General features: G+C 43.0%; 1 long non-coding RNA gene across 2 annotated transcripts in view; it reads left to right on the forward strand.

Annotated features, from left to right (window-relative positions):
* Positions 1 to 8,925, forward strand: part of LOC128125423 (uncharacterized) — a 33,966-nt gene extending 25,041 nt beyond the window's left edge. Inside the window, exons 3-4 of one of the 2 annotated variants that reach the window (XR_008223157.1) lie at positions 5,551 to 6,043; positions 7,138 to 8,925. This is a non-coding gene — a long non-coding RNA (uncharacterized LOC128125423). The remainder of the gene's footprint in view (positions 1 to 5,550; positions 6,044 to 7,137) is intronic. The other variant, XR_008223156.1, reaches the window with a different exon arrangement.
* Positions 8,926 to 17,845: the final 8,920 nt, after the last annotated feature.

Below are 17,845 nucleotides of genomic sequence, written 5' to 3' on the forward strand. Positions count from 1 at the left end.
ACCTTTGTGGATAGATTGCTATGCCACACTCATGTATGGCCTCCAGGGATTTGACCTGACTAGGGTGGTGAGGGGGTGAAGAAAAGACAGACAGATGGATACATAGGCACACAGAAAAACCAGGGTCAGCTGCCGGAGCAGCTGAAGCACTCTGAACACCCAGTGTGTTTAGTATACAGAGTTAAACGGGGAGGCAGGGTTACTGCACACAGCTGAACAAGGAGGCAGAGTTACTGCACACAGCTGAACAAGGAGGCAGAGTTACTGCACACAGCTGAACAAGGAGGCGGGTTATTGCATACAGATAACAGGAGGTGGGGTTTATGGTGTACAGCTGAATAAATGAGGAAGATTTAGCTAATCCCATCGGAGCTGTCTCTGTAGGGGAGCAGTCTTCAGGCCATAAATATGTTAGGAGAGAGCTATGGTGGACATTTTCTGCATATACTATCAACATTTACACTCAGACCAGAGGAAGGCTTTGCCATTTTCTCAACCAAGCGGAGAAGGCTTTGCCAATCCCCTCTGAGCCACACTCTGGGGGAAGGCTTTGCCATTCCTTCGTGGACCTGAGGCTTTGGGGCAATACTTATGTCTACAAGTATACATTCATTCAGGACTTCACTCATTCATGGCTTCCTTCTCTCCTTACACTACAGTATTTTCTTTCATCTTTGATGCTGAGAAGGTTTATCTTACAGTGCTTTTAGGATAAGAAGTCTTTAGCACTTACATTATATGTTGCGCAATAAAGTCCTTCACATTTTTATTGTTATTTGAATTCCACTGTGATCTACTACTGTAAATAATCAGGAGCCGGGGAGTCGAAGACCTTGTCTTTCATTCAACCAATAGTTATGCAACATTTGTCATGTGCTGGACTCTTTGCTGGGCCCTGGAGGAAACAGTGGTAAGAGGAAATAGAAATGTCAGCAGTGTGAAGAAAAGAGACAATGCAAGCAGGCAGGAACTGTGAAAGATGGAAAATCTTTTGTTGCAGGGAGTATAAGGCACTGTAGGCTAATTTGCAGGAAGTACTCTTGACCCTAACTGAGGAACCAGACCAAATCAAATATTCTTTTCCTCCTGAAATAAAGTACTACAGAATATCAGAGGAGTAAGGAGGAGTTAGCCGGGATGATGCCTGAAATTAGTTTACAAGTCAAGACTAGCTTGCTTAAATAGTGAGTCCTTGGTGCAGTATAAGGGTGATAATTAGCACTGCAGAAGTAGGAAGGAGCCTCTGGTTTAGAATTTTATTCCTGTCAACAGAAAATAAGACCAAGGTTAGTAGACCGGAGGCCCGGGGTGAATGAACAGTAACATTGTAAAATGACCCAGAGAGACAACGGAATGGGACCGTGTGGGTGAAGGGTTTATTCCTCCCTCAGTTCATAAAAGTGCAGAAAAACAAAGGGAAGGATGATGGCCAGATCGTGTTCCCTGTAACCTGGCATCTGATCTTGGCTTAGCCACAAGCTCCTTTTTTTCTTTTAAATGTGATTTGGAGTAAGACTGTCCCTCTCAGAGACTCTGATCTCTCCACCTGTCAGCTGTGTGGCTTGACCAGAAGACAAGAAGGAGCCACTATGGCCTGGGAATCCAAGCAGGCAGATGACAGCATCGAATAGCCTAGGCCTGCAGTTCAGCAACATTGGCACTTGAGCCGAAGACTGACTAGAGCCCAGAGGAATGCAGTAGCCGATGTTGAGCAGAGGAACTCGCTAGTTGCCAGTTCTAGAACGGGAACCTCAGTGAAGGCTTGTGGAGGACAGCACGGTGTGAATTCACTTGGTTTCCTGTCTGCCTTCTGCCTTTTGTCGTTGGGACCTTGGGGGAGACAGACTGAGGGAAAGGATCTTGTAGACACAGGGCCCTAGCCAAAGGTAGTTGATTGTAAATGGTGGCGTTTCAGTGACCAGCTAGAAAAAAAACGATCTTAGGAATACTGTAGTGAGCATTAATCATGGCAGCATAATGCCCATCTATTCTGCTTCCAACAGTACCCCTACCTTCATTTATAGCCCTGATCCCCCCACATGAATCTTGTCGTTCTCTCACTCTTGGCAAGAGAAGAAACACTTCAAACCAGGAGGGAGAGAGATTTTTGTCACTTGGAAATAAAGCAGTAAGTCTTTCTCAGATGGCAAAACTTCAAGATGAAACCAGAAGCTTCTAAGGGCCATGTCCCTTTGTGTGCTGAAGAAACCAGTCTGTAACTGTAAACTGAGACTCAGACGGGCAGGCACGTGGGAAGGAGGGAAGAGTAGGAATCCAGTTGTTGGAAGTGGTACACACCTATAACCCCAGTACTTGGGAAGCTGAGGCAGGAGGATCTGGAGTTCAAGATGTCCTTCACTCCATAGCAAGTTTGAGGCCAGCCTGAGCTATTTATGAGACTTTATCTCAAAACAAGAACAAAAAATTTGCCTTGTGAAATTGTTGTGTGTATTTCTAGGTACAACTTTTGCCTTGCTGATGTGAAAAATAAGTTTGTCTTTCACATTTTGAAGTTTCTCTCTCTAGAGCTCCCCCAATCAAAAGGATTTCCTGACCCAGAAGTCCTTTATTTTCTGCTGGAGGTAGCTCTGCCATGGTTCCTCTGAGTTGCTTCTCACAAGGACCTCCTGAGGTAGACAAGGCAGGGTTGTTTCTATTTTATATCCAGAACCCTGGGGGCCAGATGCCTCGGTGGGTGAGGCGCTCTCCTTGCAATCTTGATGACCTGAGTTCCATCTATGATGCCCATAGAGAGGAGGAGGAAGAAGAGGAGGAGGAGGAGGAGGAGGAGGAGGAGGAGGAGGAGGAGGGGGGAGGAGGAGGGGGAGGGGGAGGGGGAGAGCTGACTCTTGAAAGGTGTCTTCTAACTCACAAGCAGGTACCGTGGCTTGTGTATACCCCACCCCCGCCCCCAAAGTACATACATACATAAATAAATAAATAAGCATCCTGGGATCCCAAGTCACATAGTGAGTAAAGCAAGGTCTTAAACCACGGTATGGCTATTACTGTTTCCAGGAAGTACAGTCCTTTGTCCACCCCAGTACTGCAGGGGCTCACCATGTTTTGTCCATTCAGTCAACAAATACCATTGCGTCTGTGTAGGGCCAAATGCCATTTCAGGTGGTGTTGAATGGGATGGTTGCCTCAAAGCTGACACTCAGGCCTTTGCAAATGACTAGTAGACGGGCAATGACAGGAAAGGGTAGTAGAATGCGTCCTTCTGAAGGAAATTTGGGAGGGGAGCATGAAGGTAATAGGGAAGGATTCTCAGCAGGACCACTGCCTCTCCTCAATATCCTTGAGGTCCGAGTCTAAATTGTTTTTACAATGTATGACTTGGGGCTGGAGAGATGGCTCAGCTGTTGAGAATGCTGGCAGCTCTTCCAGAGGAGCACGATTGGTTCCCAGCATGCACATGGAGGCTGACAGTCATTGTAACTTCAGTTCCAGGGGATCTGATGGCCTCTTCTGGCAGATTCTGTGCTGCATAGACGTGGTGTACAGACATACACGAGGCAGAACACCCATACACATAAAATAAGATACAAATGTTTGACGTAAAACTCTGTGGCAGCTGTGATGTGCTCAGCGCATCATCAGAGTACAGTCTGCAGCCAGCACAACTGTGGGCTTGTTTACTCTGCCTTCCCGAGGGACTAAGATTTAGAGTGAGATCCAGGAGTTAACAGACCATAACCTGTAGGCCCCAGGCATGTCCAAGAACTAGGGGAGCTGCCATTATTTATTGCCAAGGTGCCATTATTTATTGATCTGGACACAACCCTGCTGTGGCTGCTCTGGTGTCTTCCACTGACACCATAATCCCTTCTCCCCTCTCTGCAGTCTCTCTCTCTCCCTCTCCCTGCTGGCCTCTCTCTTTCTGTCTCTCTCTGTCTCTGCCTCTCTCTCTGTCTCTCTGTCTCTCTCTCTCTCTCTCTGTCTCTCTGTCTCTCTCCCTCTCCCTGCTGGCCTCTCTGTCTCTGTCTCTCTGTCTCTGTCTCTCTGTCTCTGTCTCTCTCTCTCTCTCCCCTGCTGCTCTCTCTCCTCTCCCTCCCTCCCCGCTGGTCTCCCACTCTCCCTGAGGTCTGTCTATCAGGGACCAGATCAAGAGCTTGTATTTTCATCCGTAGCCCTCAACGATGTTTAATTGAAAACGGGAAAACCTGATCCACTCTGGGAGGGCCTCGCCTGCAAGGATGAGTATCAGAAACCTGAGAACCGAATGGCCTCCTCAGGATTGGCTACTAATTATTTTATGCCCTTGACCGCAGTTTTTTGTTCTGTGACTTTTTTTTTTCCTCAATGGGAGAAATAAGTACGGGAGCATGAACTCCTCTTGTTTTTTAAATCCTAAACTATCAAGCCTGAGGGGATCCCACGGCATACTTTCCACTCCCAGCATTCTTATGGGGTGAGGATAATCAGCAGATGCAGGTTAAAGGGGAGTACAGAAGCCTTCGGCACATTGCCAGCACATGTGCTCGTGAACATGAGAATTCGTAGAACCAGCTGTCAAGTGGAGTTATTCTCCTGCCACCATCCGCACCTCTGTATGAAGAGAGGACAGAGTCCTCTTTCAATGCCTGTGTATCCTGATCACAAAATGAGGTCCACTTCAGCGATGTCCCTCGTTCCCAGACTCCACCCCCTGACACAATGCCTGCTCGGTTAGCTACCTGGTTAGATTATAATGCTGTGTTGAGTGTGTCAGGATGGGATTGGCGTCATACTACATGTGATATACTACTCTGGCTTCACAGGAAACCCCTTTCATTCTAGACTCCCTCCTGCTCCTCCCTCCCTCTTCATCCCTCTCTCTTGTTTTAAGGAAGCTGTTAAATCTTTTTGTTTGTTTGTTTGTTGTTTGTTGTTTTTTTCGAGACAGGGTTTCTCTGTGTAGCTTTGGATCCTGTCCTGGACTCTCTCTGTAGACCAGGCTGGCCTCAAACTCACAGAGATCCACCTGGCTCTGCCTCCCATGCTGGGATTAAAGGCGGTGCGCCACCACCGCCCAGCAGAAGCTGTTAAATCTTATACTGTTGGTGGGGCAATAGTGGCACACATCTGTAATCCCACCACCATTTAGGAGGTAGAGGCAGGGAGATCAGAAGTTCAAGGCCAGTCTGGGCTACTTGAGACTCTGTCTCAAAACACACACACACACACACACACACACACACACACACACACACACCACCACCACCACCACCACCACCACCACCACCATCACCACCACCACCACAACCACCACCACCACCACAACCACCACCACCAACAACAACAAAACAACCACACACACACACACACACACACACACACACACACACACACACACAACAACAACAACAACAACAACAACAAAACAAACACACACACACACAAAACAAACAAACAAACAAATAAACTGCTAGGCTGCTCAGTGGAAGAACCTTATAGGGTGTTTGGTGTAGTGCTTCTGATTACAACCAAGGGCATTGAGTGACATAAGGCAGCCCAGGAATAAGAAGTGGGACTTTGAAATCACATACAGTGTTCTTTCTGCCATAGGTGTTTTCTTTTTCCGCTCGATCACTGCTGAGTTTGGGTATGGATCTGGAAGACTGTCACCTCCTCTCAGTGTGAGTTCAGCGGTGTCCACCTCGGGGATTCACAGCATGTGCAATGTGGCCATCACAGGGAGCGGCTGCTGAGAGAGGGGAGTGTGTTAGCTGCCGGCCTCTAGTTGCTGTGCCTTCTGGAATCCTCTGCAGTATTACGGCAGCCCTACTTCACCCCATTACAGTCTCCTCAGCTTTTTCTCTGCTGACTGAGCACCACACACATGCCCAATGTGGGGTTCCTCAAACAAGCAGTCTCAGATCCCCATCATCATCACTGCTAAGACTTTCTTAGACTGAATGGCAGATTTAGGCTCCCACTACCCAATTTTCCTTCCTCTGCCTTTTTAAATGGGTGCCGAAGCTACATTACCTTCTGAAGCTCTCCCACCAACTCTGGACACCTCATCCCTGGATCCTTCCCACATCCTTTTCCCCCCTCAGTAAGACTTCTTGCTTGTCTCACTCCATCTGGGTGTCTGCTTCCTGGAGGATCCAAATAGGCACTCCAAGATAGTAAGCCCGGTTTACACAGAATTGGTGGGGGCTTTCCTCTGCTGGGAGGGGACTCATTCTAAGGCTAAGTGATGTGAGTCTAACCCGAATCCTCAGAATCACAGAGTGAGTCCAAATTCAACCTTAGGTTTATCATGTAGGTTTGGTTTTTAGTTTCTATGGCTATAGCCATCTCACCAATGACTCATGTCTAATAATTTGTGGAGGGGAACTGTAGCTGAGTAAGAAATCATTGAAATACAGAAGAGCTGCTTTACTGAAAACTCTGTCAAGCAGGTGTAAAAGCAGGCTTGAGAGATGGCTAAGCACTTAGGAGCATATGCTGCTCTTCGCGGAGGACTAGAGCTTGGATGCAAGCACCTTTGTCAGGTAGTGTGCCTGTGATTCCAGTTCCCGGGGAAGGTGATGCCTCTGGCCTCTGAAGGGACTTACAAACACACACACACACACACACACACACACACACACACACACACACACACACACACACAAGAATGCACTTGTGTGCACACACAAACAAAAGCCACAGCAAGAAGGTGTTTTGACTCACAGACCACTGGAGCTAAAAGGAGCCACAGAGATCCAATCTACTTACTGTTTTCCAATCTGTGTTCCATAGAGGTTTCCATGAGCCTGGGGCAGAAGATCGCATGTGAAACCTACATGTATGATAGTTCAAAGACAGGAGAGAATGATTAAGTTTACTTCAGAGGGTGAAGGGTGAGCAGATGAATTAACGTAAGTCCAGTGGCTGATAAGTGGAGGAACTAAGATGAAAATCCTGATTTTCTGACTTGTGTACCTGATTTTGGACTTTAGCTGTTACTTCTGCAGTTAGTGTGGTGCCTGTGAACCCCCAGACTGGAAAGAACTGGGGGGAGGGGCATGATGTGTGTTTTGTTTCTGTAGTCTTACTCCTGGGAGAATGGCATATTAAATTTGCCCTTTTGGATGCAACTGGGTGACTCTAAACAAGTCAGCTTTTCCTAGAATCTGGTTTTCATTATTTTTATATCCTCAGGCTTACAGGTCAGCTGGGATGAGGATACCAAGAGAACTGCCTAATGGAAGGAATCTGTTTGCTTCTAACTTATGACATGAACAACCTCGGCACACAGATCGAAGCCCATGGGAACTTGTACTGCCCTAAAGCAATCTGCAGAACAGAATTTGTGAGAGCTATCTAAGAGATATTTACTGCACTCCTTTAAAAAGGACATATTGCCGGGTGGTGGTGGCGCACGCCTTTAATCCCAGCACTCGGGAGGCAGAGCCAGGCGGATCTCTGTGAGTTCGAGGCCAGCCTGGGCTACCAAGTGAGTTCCAGGAAAGGCGCAAAGCTGCACAGAGAAACCCTGTCTCGAAAAAACAAACAAACAAACAAAAAAAAAAAAAAAAAAAAAAAAGGACATATTATCAAATCCCTTTAGGCAGTGTTCTCTATTCCATCTGACTTCGGGATTCAAGCTGCAGAGAGAAAAATCTCTGAAACTCTGAAAATGTTGTCTATTTTACCTACCCAGTGTTTAGAAACTTAGGGGGTTGTTGATAGAAACTTCCGTTCAAATAAAATCTATTCTCATCGTCCATAACACACTTGGGAAATGCTGGGAACAAAGCAAGTCTCAGTGGTGGTCCTGACTCTGCCAGAATTTGCAGTTTTGCTTTTCCTTGAACTTCAATTCCCTCATCTGCAAAACAAGAGAATTAGAATCAGTGATTGAGAGGGAAAATGATTATACTTTATACATGCCTGTTCCATGCAAAACGTGGTTATGCCAGCAGACCATAAGAGCCCCATACTCTATCGTTCACTAGTTTATCTACTTTATCTGTGTGTGTGGGGGGGGGGGAGGTGTTGTGCGAGTATATGCATGTAGATGCCAGAGACCAGCATCAGGTGTTGGCCTCTATCGGTCTCTCCCTTCTTTCTGCCAACTCTTTAGGGACAGGGTCTCTCACTGAGCCTGAGGCTTATCAGTTCAGCTAGTGGGATCTGCCTGTCTTTGGCCTCAGAATTACAGGGACACGCGGCCTCACACAGCCTGTGGGTCTGGGAATCCGGACTCAGGTCCTTACGATTATGCAGCAAGCACTTTACCCTTGAGCCATTTTTGAGACAGGGTCTTGCTCTATAACCCAGGCTGGCCTCAACCTCGATCCTCCTGCCGTCACTTCAGAATGCTGGTATGATAGACCCGAACCAGTACACCCAAATCCCTGCTGTTGGCTTGGTACTCGGCTGTTACCACCTTCTTAATGATTTTCAAAAAGGGGCCCCACATTTTTATTTTATAATGGTCATGGAAATTATACAGTTTGTCTATGTACCATTATATCTAATACTTATATCAATTTAATGAGAATGGATGTATATATCTATGGCATGTGGATATGGAAATTAAGAATCTGACTGGTTAAAATAAATTGCTCCAGGTCACAAGAGAAGTGATGAGCAGAGCCAGGGTTCTAGTCTCCTCCATCTTCTCTGAAGCCTTTGTTCTCCCACTACGCCAGCTGCCAGGGAAAACACTCGACAATTCTAAGAATCTTTTGTTCTGTAAACTACTAGATCTGTCTATTAGACAAAATAGTTTTATTTATCCCACTTACTGTCACAGAACTTGATGGTTCAGTGAATTAATGAGTAATAGACTAAACATCAGATGACAGGTCTAGAAGTTAGCCATGAAGTCCAGCATGTCTTATTCTACCATTACTATAGTACATGTGTCCTTGGCCAGCCCAGTTTAATTCTTTGAGTCTTGTTGTTTCTTCATGGGTATGTTGTGAGGATTAAACAAAACAATGCATTGCCTAATACATTTTAATCCCTTAATAGACATTACTGTGCTTTTATTGATGTAGCCAAACTAGATTTGCTACTATGATCTTAGAACTTCAACTACTATAAATAATTTTATTTGCTGGTAACCAGTACAAGAACATCACATTTCTTCACTTCAAGAAGAACAAACAACAGACTGACTCCAGCCAGGGAAGCAGGTAGGCTGAGTGCAGATCTTCACCTCTCCCTCTAGTCCTCCAAATCCAGTCCTCCAGTCTGACCCCAGCCAGGGAAGCAGGTAGGCTGACTGCAGATCTTCACCTCTCCCTCCAGTCCTCCAAATCCAACCCTCCAGTCTCATCCTCAGTTCTGCAGCAGACTACCAGCGGAGGCCTCTCCTCACTCTGCCCCCATTCCCAGGGGACTAAGTAGATCCTAGTGAAACACCCTGCTTTCCTCCCTCTCGTGGACCCCCTCAGCACCTCCCCCCAGCCCATCCCCATTCCTAAGTGTCAGCTCCCAATACCTAGAAACACATTTTACCTGGAACCCGCAGTGGCCACACTTACCAGGACCCCAGAAAAATTTCCTATCAGACAACACAAAGTCAAGAGCAGATATCAGCATCTACAATTACAATCTTCCCAAACCCAGATGCCTAGATGCCAGTGTAAAAACACAGTCAAAAACAGCCGGGATGCAGAGCAGTGGTGGCACACACCTTTAATCCCAGCACTCTGGAGGCAGAGCCAGGCGGATCTCTGAGAGTTCAAGGCCAGCCTGGTCTACAGAGAGAGCTCCAAGACGGGCACCAAAACTACATGGAGAAACCCTGTCTCTAAAAACAAAAAACAAAACAAGACAAACAAACAAAGAAAACCCCCAGCTAGGACAATATGTCTCCATTAGAGCCCAGCAACCCTAGCACAGCAGATCCAGAGTACTGCAACATAGCTGAAGCACAAGAAAAAGACATTAAGTGGCCTTTATGGATATAGTAGATGTCCTTAAAGAGAGAATTAATAAATCCCTTACAGAAATCTATGAAAACACAAACAGTGGAAGAAAACGATAAAGCAGTTCAAGACCTGAAAATGGAAAGAGAATCCATAAAGAAAACCCAAACTGAGGGAAATCTGGAAATAAACAATTTAGGAACTTGAACAGGAACCTCAGAGGCAAGCCTCACCGACAGAATACAAGAGATGGAAGAGAGACTCTCAGGCACTGAAGACATGATAGAAGAAATGGATATATCTGTCAAATGAAAGGTTAAGTCTAAAAAAATTATGGCACAAAACATCCAGGAAATCTGGGACACTATGAAAAGACCAAACCTAAGAATAATAGGAATAGAGGAAGGAGAAGAAACCCAGGTCAAAGGCACAGAAAATATTTTCAACAAAATCATAGAAGACAATTCCCCTAACCTGAAGAAGGAGGTGCCTATCAAAGTACAAGAAGCACACAAAACACCAAATAGATTGGACCAGAAAAGAAAGCTCTCTCGGCACATGATAATCAAAGCACTAAACACACAGAACAAAGAAAGAATATTAAAAGCTGTAAGGGAAAAAGAGCAAGTAACATATAAAGGCAGGACTATTAGAATTACACCTGACTTCTCAGTGGAGACTCTAAAAGCCAGAAAGATGTATCACAAACTCAAGAGACGATAGATACCAGCCCAGAAAAGCTTTCAATCACAACAGATGGAGAAAATAAGACATCCCGTGATAAATACCAAATTTAAGCACTATCCATCCACAATAGAGCCTCATGGGGGGATGCAAGAAGGAAAACTCCAACCTAAGGAGGTTAACCACACCCAAGAAAACATAAGGAATAAATTATCCCAGACCAGCAAATGAAAAGAGAGGAAACACAATACAACACACAAAGACAAACAAACAAGCCCCACAACAACAAGAAAAATAACAGGAATTAACAAACACTGCTCATTGCCCCAATAAAAAGACACAGACTAACAGAACAGGTCCAAAACCAGGATCCATCCTTCTGCTGCGTCCAAAAAACACACCTTAACATCAAGGATAGACATCACCTCAGGGTAAAAGGATGGAAAAAGATATTCCAAGAAAATGGACCTAAGAAACAAGTTGGTGTAGCCATTTTAATAACTTACAAAATAGACTTCAAACTACAACTAATTAGAAGAGATAAGAGATAAGGAAGGACACTACATATTCAAATGAAAAACCCACCAAGAGGACATTGCAATTCTTAACATCTATGCACCAAATACAACGGCACCCAAGTTTGTAAAAGATACACTACCACTACTTAAATCACATGTTGACCCTCACACACTGATAGTGGGAGACTTCAATGCCCCACACTTAGGTTATCCAGACAAAAACTAAGCAGAGAAATTCTGGAGATACTGACATTATAAGCCAAGTGGACCTAACAGATATTTACAGAACATTTCACCCAAACACAAAAGAATATACCTTCTTCTCAGTACCTCATAGAACTTTCTCCAAAATTGACCACATACTCAGGCACAAAGCAAGTCTCAACAGATACAAGAAAATTGAAATAACCCCCTGTCAGATCACCATGGATTAAAGCTGGATGTCAACAATAACAGAAACCTTACAAACTCATGGAAACTGAACAACTTACCACTTAATGAAAATGGGTCAAGACAGAAATAAAGAAGTTAAAGACGTTTTAGAATTGAATGAAAATGAATACACAATATGTCCTAGTTTATGGGATGTGATGAAGGTAGTTCTAAGGGACAAATTTATAACAACAAGTACTTACATAAAAAAATTCCAGAGACTGCATACTAGAAATTTAATAGCACACCTGAAAGTTCTAGAAAAACAAGAAGAAATCGCACCCAGAAGGAGTAGACAGTGAAAAAGAATCAAACTCGGGACTGAAATTAATAAAGAAGAAACAAACAAATATTGTAAATCAGTATGATTTACAAACCCTTATCCAAACTAACTAAAAGGGGGAGAGAGAATATCCAAATTAACATAATTAGAGATTAAATGGAGGACATGACAACGGATACTGAGGAAATCCAGGGAATCATAAGGACATTCTTTTAAAAAACCTGTACTCAAGCAAATTGGAAAATCTAAAAGAAATGGTAGTTTTCTCAATATACACCACTTACGAAAGTTAAATCAAGATCAGGTAAACAATTTAAATAGACCTATAACCCCCTAGTGAAATAGAAGCAATCATTAAAAGTCTCAAAAACCAAAAGAAACCCAGGGCCAGACGGTTTTAGAGCACAATTCTACCAAACTTTCAAAGAAGAGTTAATGCCAATACTCCTCAATAACGTCCACAAAATAGAAGGAACATTGCCCAACTCGTTTTGTGAGGCCACAGTTCACCCTTATCCCAAACCACATAAAGACTCATCAAAGAAAGAATTACAGACCAAATTTCCTTGTGAACATAGATGTAAAAATTCTCAAAACAAAACAAAACAAAACAAACAAACAAAAAAACCTCTTAAAAACTTAACTCAAGAACACATCAAAAAAAGATCATCCACCATGGTCAAGTAGGTTTCATCCCAGAGATTCAAGGATGCTTCAACATATATAAATTGGTAAATGTAATCCACCATATAAGCAGATTAACTAAACTGAAAGACAAAAGCTACATAATCATCTCATTAAATGTAGAAAAGGCTTTTAACAAAATCCAACACCCCTTCATGATGAAAGTCCTGGAGAAATTAGGGATACGAGGGACATACCTCAACATAATAAAGGCAGTTGACAGCAAGTCCATAGCCAACATCAACTCAGATGGAGAGAAACTCAAAGCAGTTCCACTAAAATCAGGAACAAGGGAAGGTTGTCCACTCAATACCTATTCAATAAAGTACTTGAAGTCTTAGCTAGAGCAATAAAACAACTGAAGGAGATCAAGGGATACAAACTGGAAAGGAAGACGTCAAAGTATCTTTTATTTGCAGATGATATAGTAGTAGACATAAGTGACTCTAAAAGGTCCACTGGGAAACTCCTACAGTGTTTAATAAACACTTTCCAGAAAAAGTAGCTGGATACAAAATTAACTTGCAAAAATCAATAGCTGTCCTTTATACAAACGACAAATGGATTGAGAAGAAATCAGGGAAGCAACACCCTTCACAATAGCCTCAAATAATAGAAAATGTCTCTGGTTACTCTAAGCAAACAATTGAAATACTTGTATGATTTAAAACCTTAAGACATTGAAAAAGATATCAGCAGATTGGAAGATCTCCCATGCTCATGAATCAGTACGATTAACATAGAAATTACCATTCTATCAAAAGCAATCTATAGATTAAATGCAATCCCCATCAAAATTCCAACATAATTTTTCATGTATCTTGAAAGGACAATTTCAGCTTCATATTGAAAAACAAAAACCCAGAAAATCCAAAGAATAAAAGAACTGCTAGAAGTATCACCATTCTTGATTTCACTACAGAGCTATAATAAAAACTACATGTGTTATTAGCACAAAAACAGACACTTTGATAAATGGAATTGAATTGAAGACCCAGACATAAATCCACACATCTATGGACACCTGATTTTTGATAAATAAGCAGAAATACACAATGGAAAAAAGCATCTTCAACAAATGGTGCTGGTCAGACTTAATGTCTGCATGTAGAAAAATGCAAATATATCTATTTTATATAAATTTTGTGCATTTATCATCCTGCACAAAACTCAAGTCCAAGTGGATCAAAGACCTCAACGTAAATCTGGGTACACTGAACCTGATAGAAGAGAAAGTGGAAAATATGCTTGAATACATTGGCACAGGAAAAGACTTTCTGAACAGAACACCATTTGCACAGGCACTAAGATCAACAATCACTAAATGGGATCTCATGAAACAGAAAAACTTCTGCATAGCCAAGAGCACCATCATTCAGACAAAGTGGCAACCTATAGAACGGGAAAAGATTTTTACCAACTACACATCCAATACAAGGCTAATATCCAAAATATATAAAGAACTCAAGAAACTAGATATAAAGAAAACAACCCAATTTAAAAATAAGATAAAGTTTTAAACAGAGAATGATCAAAAGATGAGCTCATATGGCTGAGAAATATTTAAAGAAATGTTCAACATCCTTAATCATCATGGAAATGCAAATCAAAGCTACTTTGAGATTTCATCTTACACCTATCAGAATAGCTAAGATCAATAAAACAAGTGACAGTTCATGCTGGCAAGGATGTAGAATGTGGGGAACACTCATCCATCGCTGGTGGGAGTGCAAAATTGTACAGTCGCTATGGAAATCAGTGTGGCAGTTCCTCCGGAAGATGAGAATCAATGTCAAGATCCAGCTCTACCCCTCTGGGGCATATACCCAAAGGACGCTTTATCCTGTCACAAAGAGACTTGCTCAACCATGTTCACTGCGGCTCTATTCATAATAGTCATAAATTGGAAACAGCCTAGATGTCCTTCAGCAGAAGAATGGATAAAAAAAAATGTGGTGCATTTACACATTTTTAAAAAATAAAGCTGGGTGGTGGCGGTGGCGCATGCCTTTAATCCCAGCACTCAGGAGGCAGAGCCAGGAGGATGTCTGTGAGTTTGAGGCCAGCCTGGACTACAGAGTGAGTTCTAGGGAAGGCACAAAGCTACACAGAGAAACCCTGTCTCGAAAAAACCAAAAAGAAAAAAAGAAAGAAAGAAAGAAAGAAATCATAAAATTTACAGGTAAATGGATGAAACTAGAAGAAAAATCATCCTGAGTGAGTTAACTCTGACCTAGAAAGACAAATACGGCTTGTATTCTCTTATATGTGGATATTAGCTGTTAAGTCAATGATAACCAAACTACAATCTATAGAACCACAGAGATTAGATATAGAGTAAGGGACTAGGGGGAACAGACAGATCCCCCTAGAAAGGCAAACACAATAGACAGTTGTGGATGGATGGGATGGTAGTGGAGGTTTAGAAGGGGAGGATCAAATAGTGAGGGGAAGAAGAGAGGGTACGAAGGAGAACATACCAGGAGAGACAGCTAAAGTTAAGGGACATCTGAGAAGTAGCATGGAAACTTGATACACTGTAAGCTTCCTAATATATGTATTATATATTATAAATATATGGTATCTAAATGAAATCACCAAAAACAGGGGAGACAGAGCCCAAACTGGCCATCTCTTGATATCAAACGAAGCTTCCAGTACCAAGATTGAGTTATAACTAACCCAGGCTGTTGCCAAGACTATAGTTTGCTCTCCACAAACTGACAGCAAGTTCCCATTGCTGAAGACAACACCTACACAACTCATTGAGCATGGAGAAGTCGAGCTGGTGCCTACACAGAGCCTTCACCCCTATATTCTAGTATCTTGGGTACAAGAAAGTGCTCTACATGCTACCCAAAGATAAACGTAAACACTAACCCCTGCCATAAACCCTCTGATCTACAATGGTGTCCTGCCAGTAAGATATGCTAGTATAATGGTGGCACAAAGCTTGTGGGAGTAACCAACCAATACCTGGTTTGATTTAAGGCCTACTCCACAAGATGGAACTCAAATCTGACACTGCTTGGGTGACCAAGAACCTAAGGCTAGATAACCCAGGGACCTGGGAAAAAACGAAATACTACTGTTCTAAAAGAACAAGCAAGCCCACAGCATAAAATGACTCCCTACTGATATTCTTCTGTAGTCATAGATGAGTGCCTTATTCAGCCATCATCAGAGAAGCTTCCTCCTGCAGCAGATGAGAACACATACATAGACCCTCAGCCTAATATTATGCAGAGAGTGAGAGATCTTGGAACATTCACCCCTAAATGAGATGTCTCCATCAAATCCCTGCCCTCAAGGCTCAGGAAACCCTATGGAAGAGGAGGTAGTAAGGGTATAAGAGCCAGAGGGGATGGTGGACCAAGAAACTAGGTCCTCTAAATCAGCATGATCAAAACTCACACGGACTCACAGAGACTGAAGCAGCATGCACAGGGGTCTACACCTGTCCTTTGTACGTGCTCTGGCTTCCGGTTTAGTGTTTCTATGGGATTCCTGAGTGTTCGAAAGAGTGGGTCTGTTTCTTGTGCTTTCTTTTGGGCTTTTTCCTTCTCTTTGATTGTTTTGTCCAATTCTGATGTGATAGTTTTGTTTTTGTCTTAATATATTTTGTTTTGTTATATTTTAATATTAGCTTTTAAAATCCTGTTCTTTTCTAATGAGAGACAGAAAGGGAGAGGATCCAGATGGGAGGGGAGATAGGGAGGAGCAGAGGGAGGAAAAACCATAAGCAGGATATACTATGTGAAAAAGAAATCCATTTTCAACAAAAGGGGAAAATCTGATTAACTTTTTTTTTAATTTAGAGGTTAAATTTATCTTTAGAAATTAAATTTATCTTCACCTCCATCAACCAGATAGAGTATCCAGTTTCAGAGTTCTTGTGGGGATATAAACTCTCTAGGGCTTCCCCTGGAAAACTTGGAGGACTGTCTTCAGTTCACTGAAGTTACGCTGAAGATGCTCATTGTCCAAGAAGCTATGGACCAGTCAGAAGTATCCAAGCTCCAGCTGCTCGTTTGGTTTGGGGGCCATTCCTCTGGTGACCTTACAGTCATCACTGCCAGGGAGCCAAACACAGGCCCCCATTACCTATCCCTCTTTCAAGTTTTGTAGAATCCAACTCTCTTCCCTGTAATTCTTGGGGTGTTCCTCCCCTAGGCAATCAAACTCTATTCCTTTTAGAAATTTAGAAATGGAAAAAAGACCCTCAAATATTTTCCCCTGAGGTCAGGAAAGCCCTCCAGCCTCCCAAAGACGAAGTGTTTTTCCAAATAGGGAATATTTCTTTTTATGAACTCCACAACAGAGAACTGATGGACTCTGTTATATAATTTTCTCAAACTCTCCATCCCTGAGCCACTATATTTCACGACTGATCCTGTTATGTCTTATTCTCATGCACCCGGGGAAGCAGAGAAGGGTGGGGAAGGAGGCAGACTACACAGATTATGTCGCCAGTTCTCTTCATTTTTAGGGAGAATCATAGCAACTGTTTGGAATCCCACATGCCCTCCCTTGGTAGCAGTGACTGCGGCAGGTGGAGAAACAGCAGCTTGGGAATCTTGTGTAGAGATCAGTGGAATATATGTAATGGCAAGGTTTGGGACACTCATGTCTCTAGAATATATTAAAAAAAAAAAAGGAAGAAAGAAACAAAGAAATAATGAGCCAGCGTTTTCCTCCTAGAGACAATCACGCTGTCTACCGTATTTATTTTTTATTTTTTTTATTTTTTATTTTTTTTTTTTTTTTGGTTTTTCGAGACAACAGTCTATGCTGTGGAGGAGCGGTAGAACTGTAGTGCTGCGCCACCTAGTGGCTAGTTCTTTCCAGTCAATGGATGCAAGGCTGTCGGCACTGCTAATCTTTTTTATTTTTCCTTTTATTTTAGTATGCTGGAACCAGTAACTGCCTCCTTCTCTTTTATCATCCCATTCCTGTGTCTGTTAGCACAGAGGAATGGGCTCAGTGTTAATGCAGTTCTTGAGGAGAAACTGACTCTTCAGAAGTGGAATTAGGTACAGAAGATTTGGGCGGGAGGCTCTGAGAAGATGGGAGATAAAGAAGTAAGGAAGCAGGGTAGGCAGTGGACAAAAGCTAACTCATGGTATGGTTACAGCAGAAGCCTCAGCTGACCCTGGAGTTCTGGAACTGAGATGGTTGCTCAGAGTTATCCCAAGCTGAAGTGATAGATCTTGTTTACATCAGTTCATCACTGGCTGTCAGCAGCCCCCAGGAAGAGATGAAACCTTTGGCTCATGGCAGTGTGTAGCAAAGGATGCAGCCGTTCATCAAACACTGGCTTTCTTCCTCCTCCTTTCCTTTTGACTGACTTCTAACTCGCTTAGCCGCAGGGGCACACTCTCTGT

The sequence above is a fragment of the Peromyscus californicus genome, unplaced genomic scaffold (assembly GCF_007827085.1).
Source record: "Peromyscus californicus insignis strain IS unplaced genomic scaffold, ASM782708v3 Scaffold_4__1_contigs__length_199733344, whole genome shotgun sequence".
Classification (NCBI taxonomy): domain Eukaryota; kingdom Metazoa; phylum Chordata; class Mammalia; order Rodentia; family Cricetidae; genus Peromyscus; species Peromyscus californicus.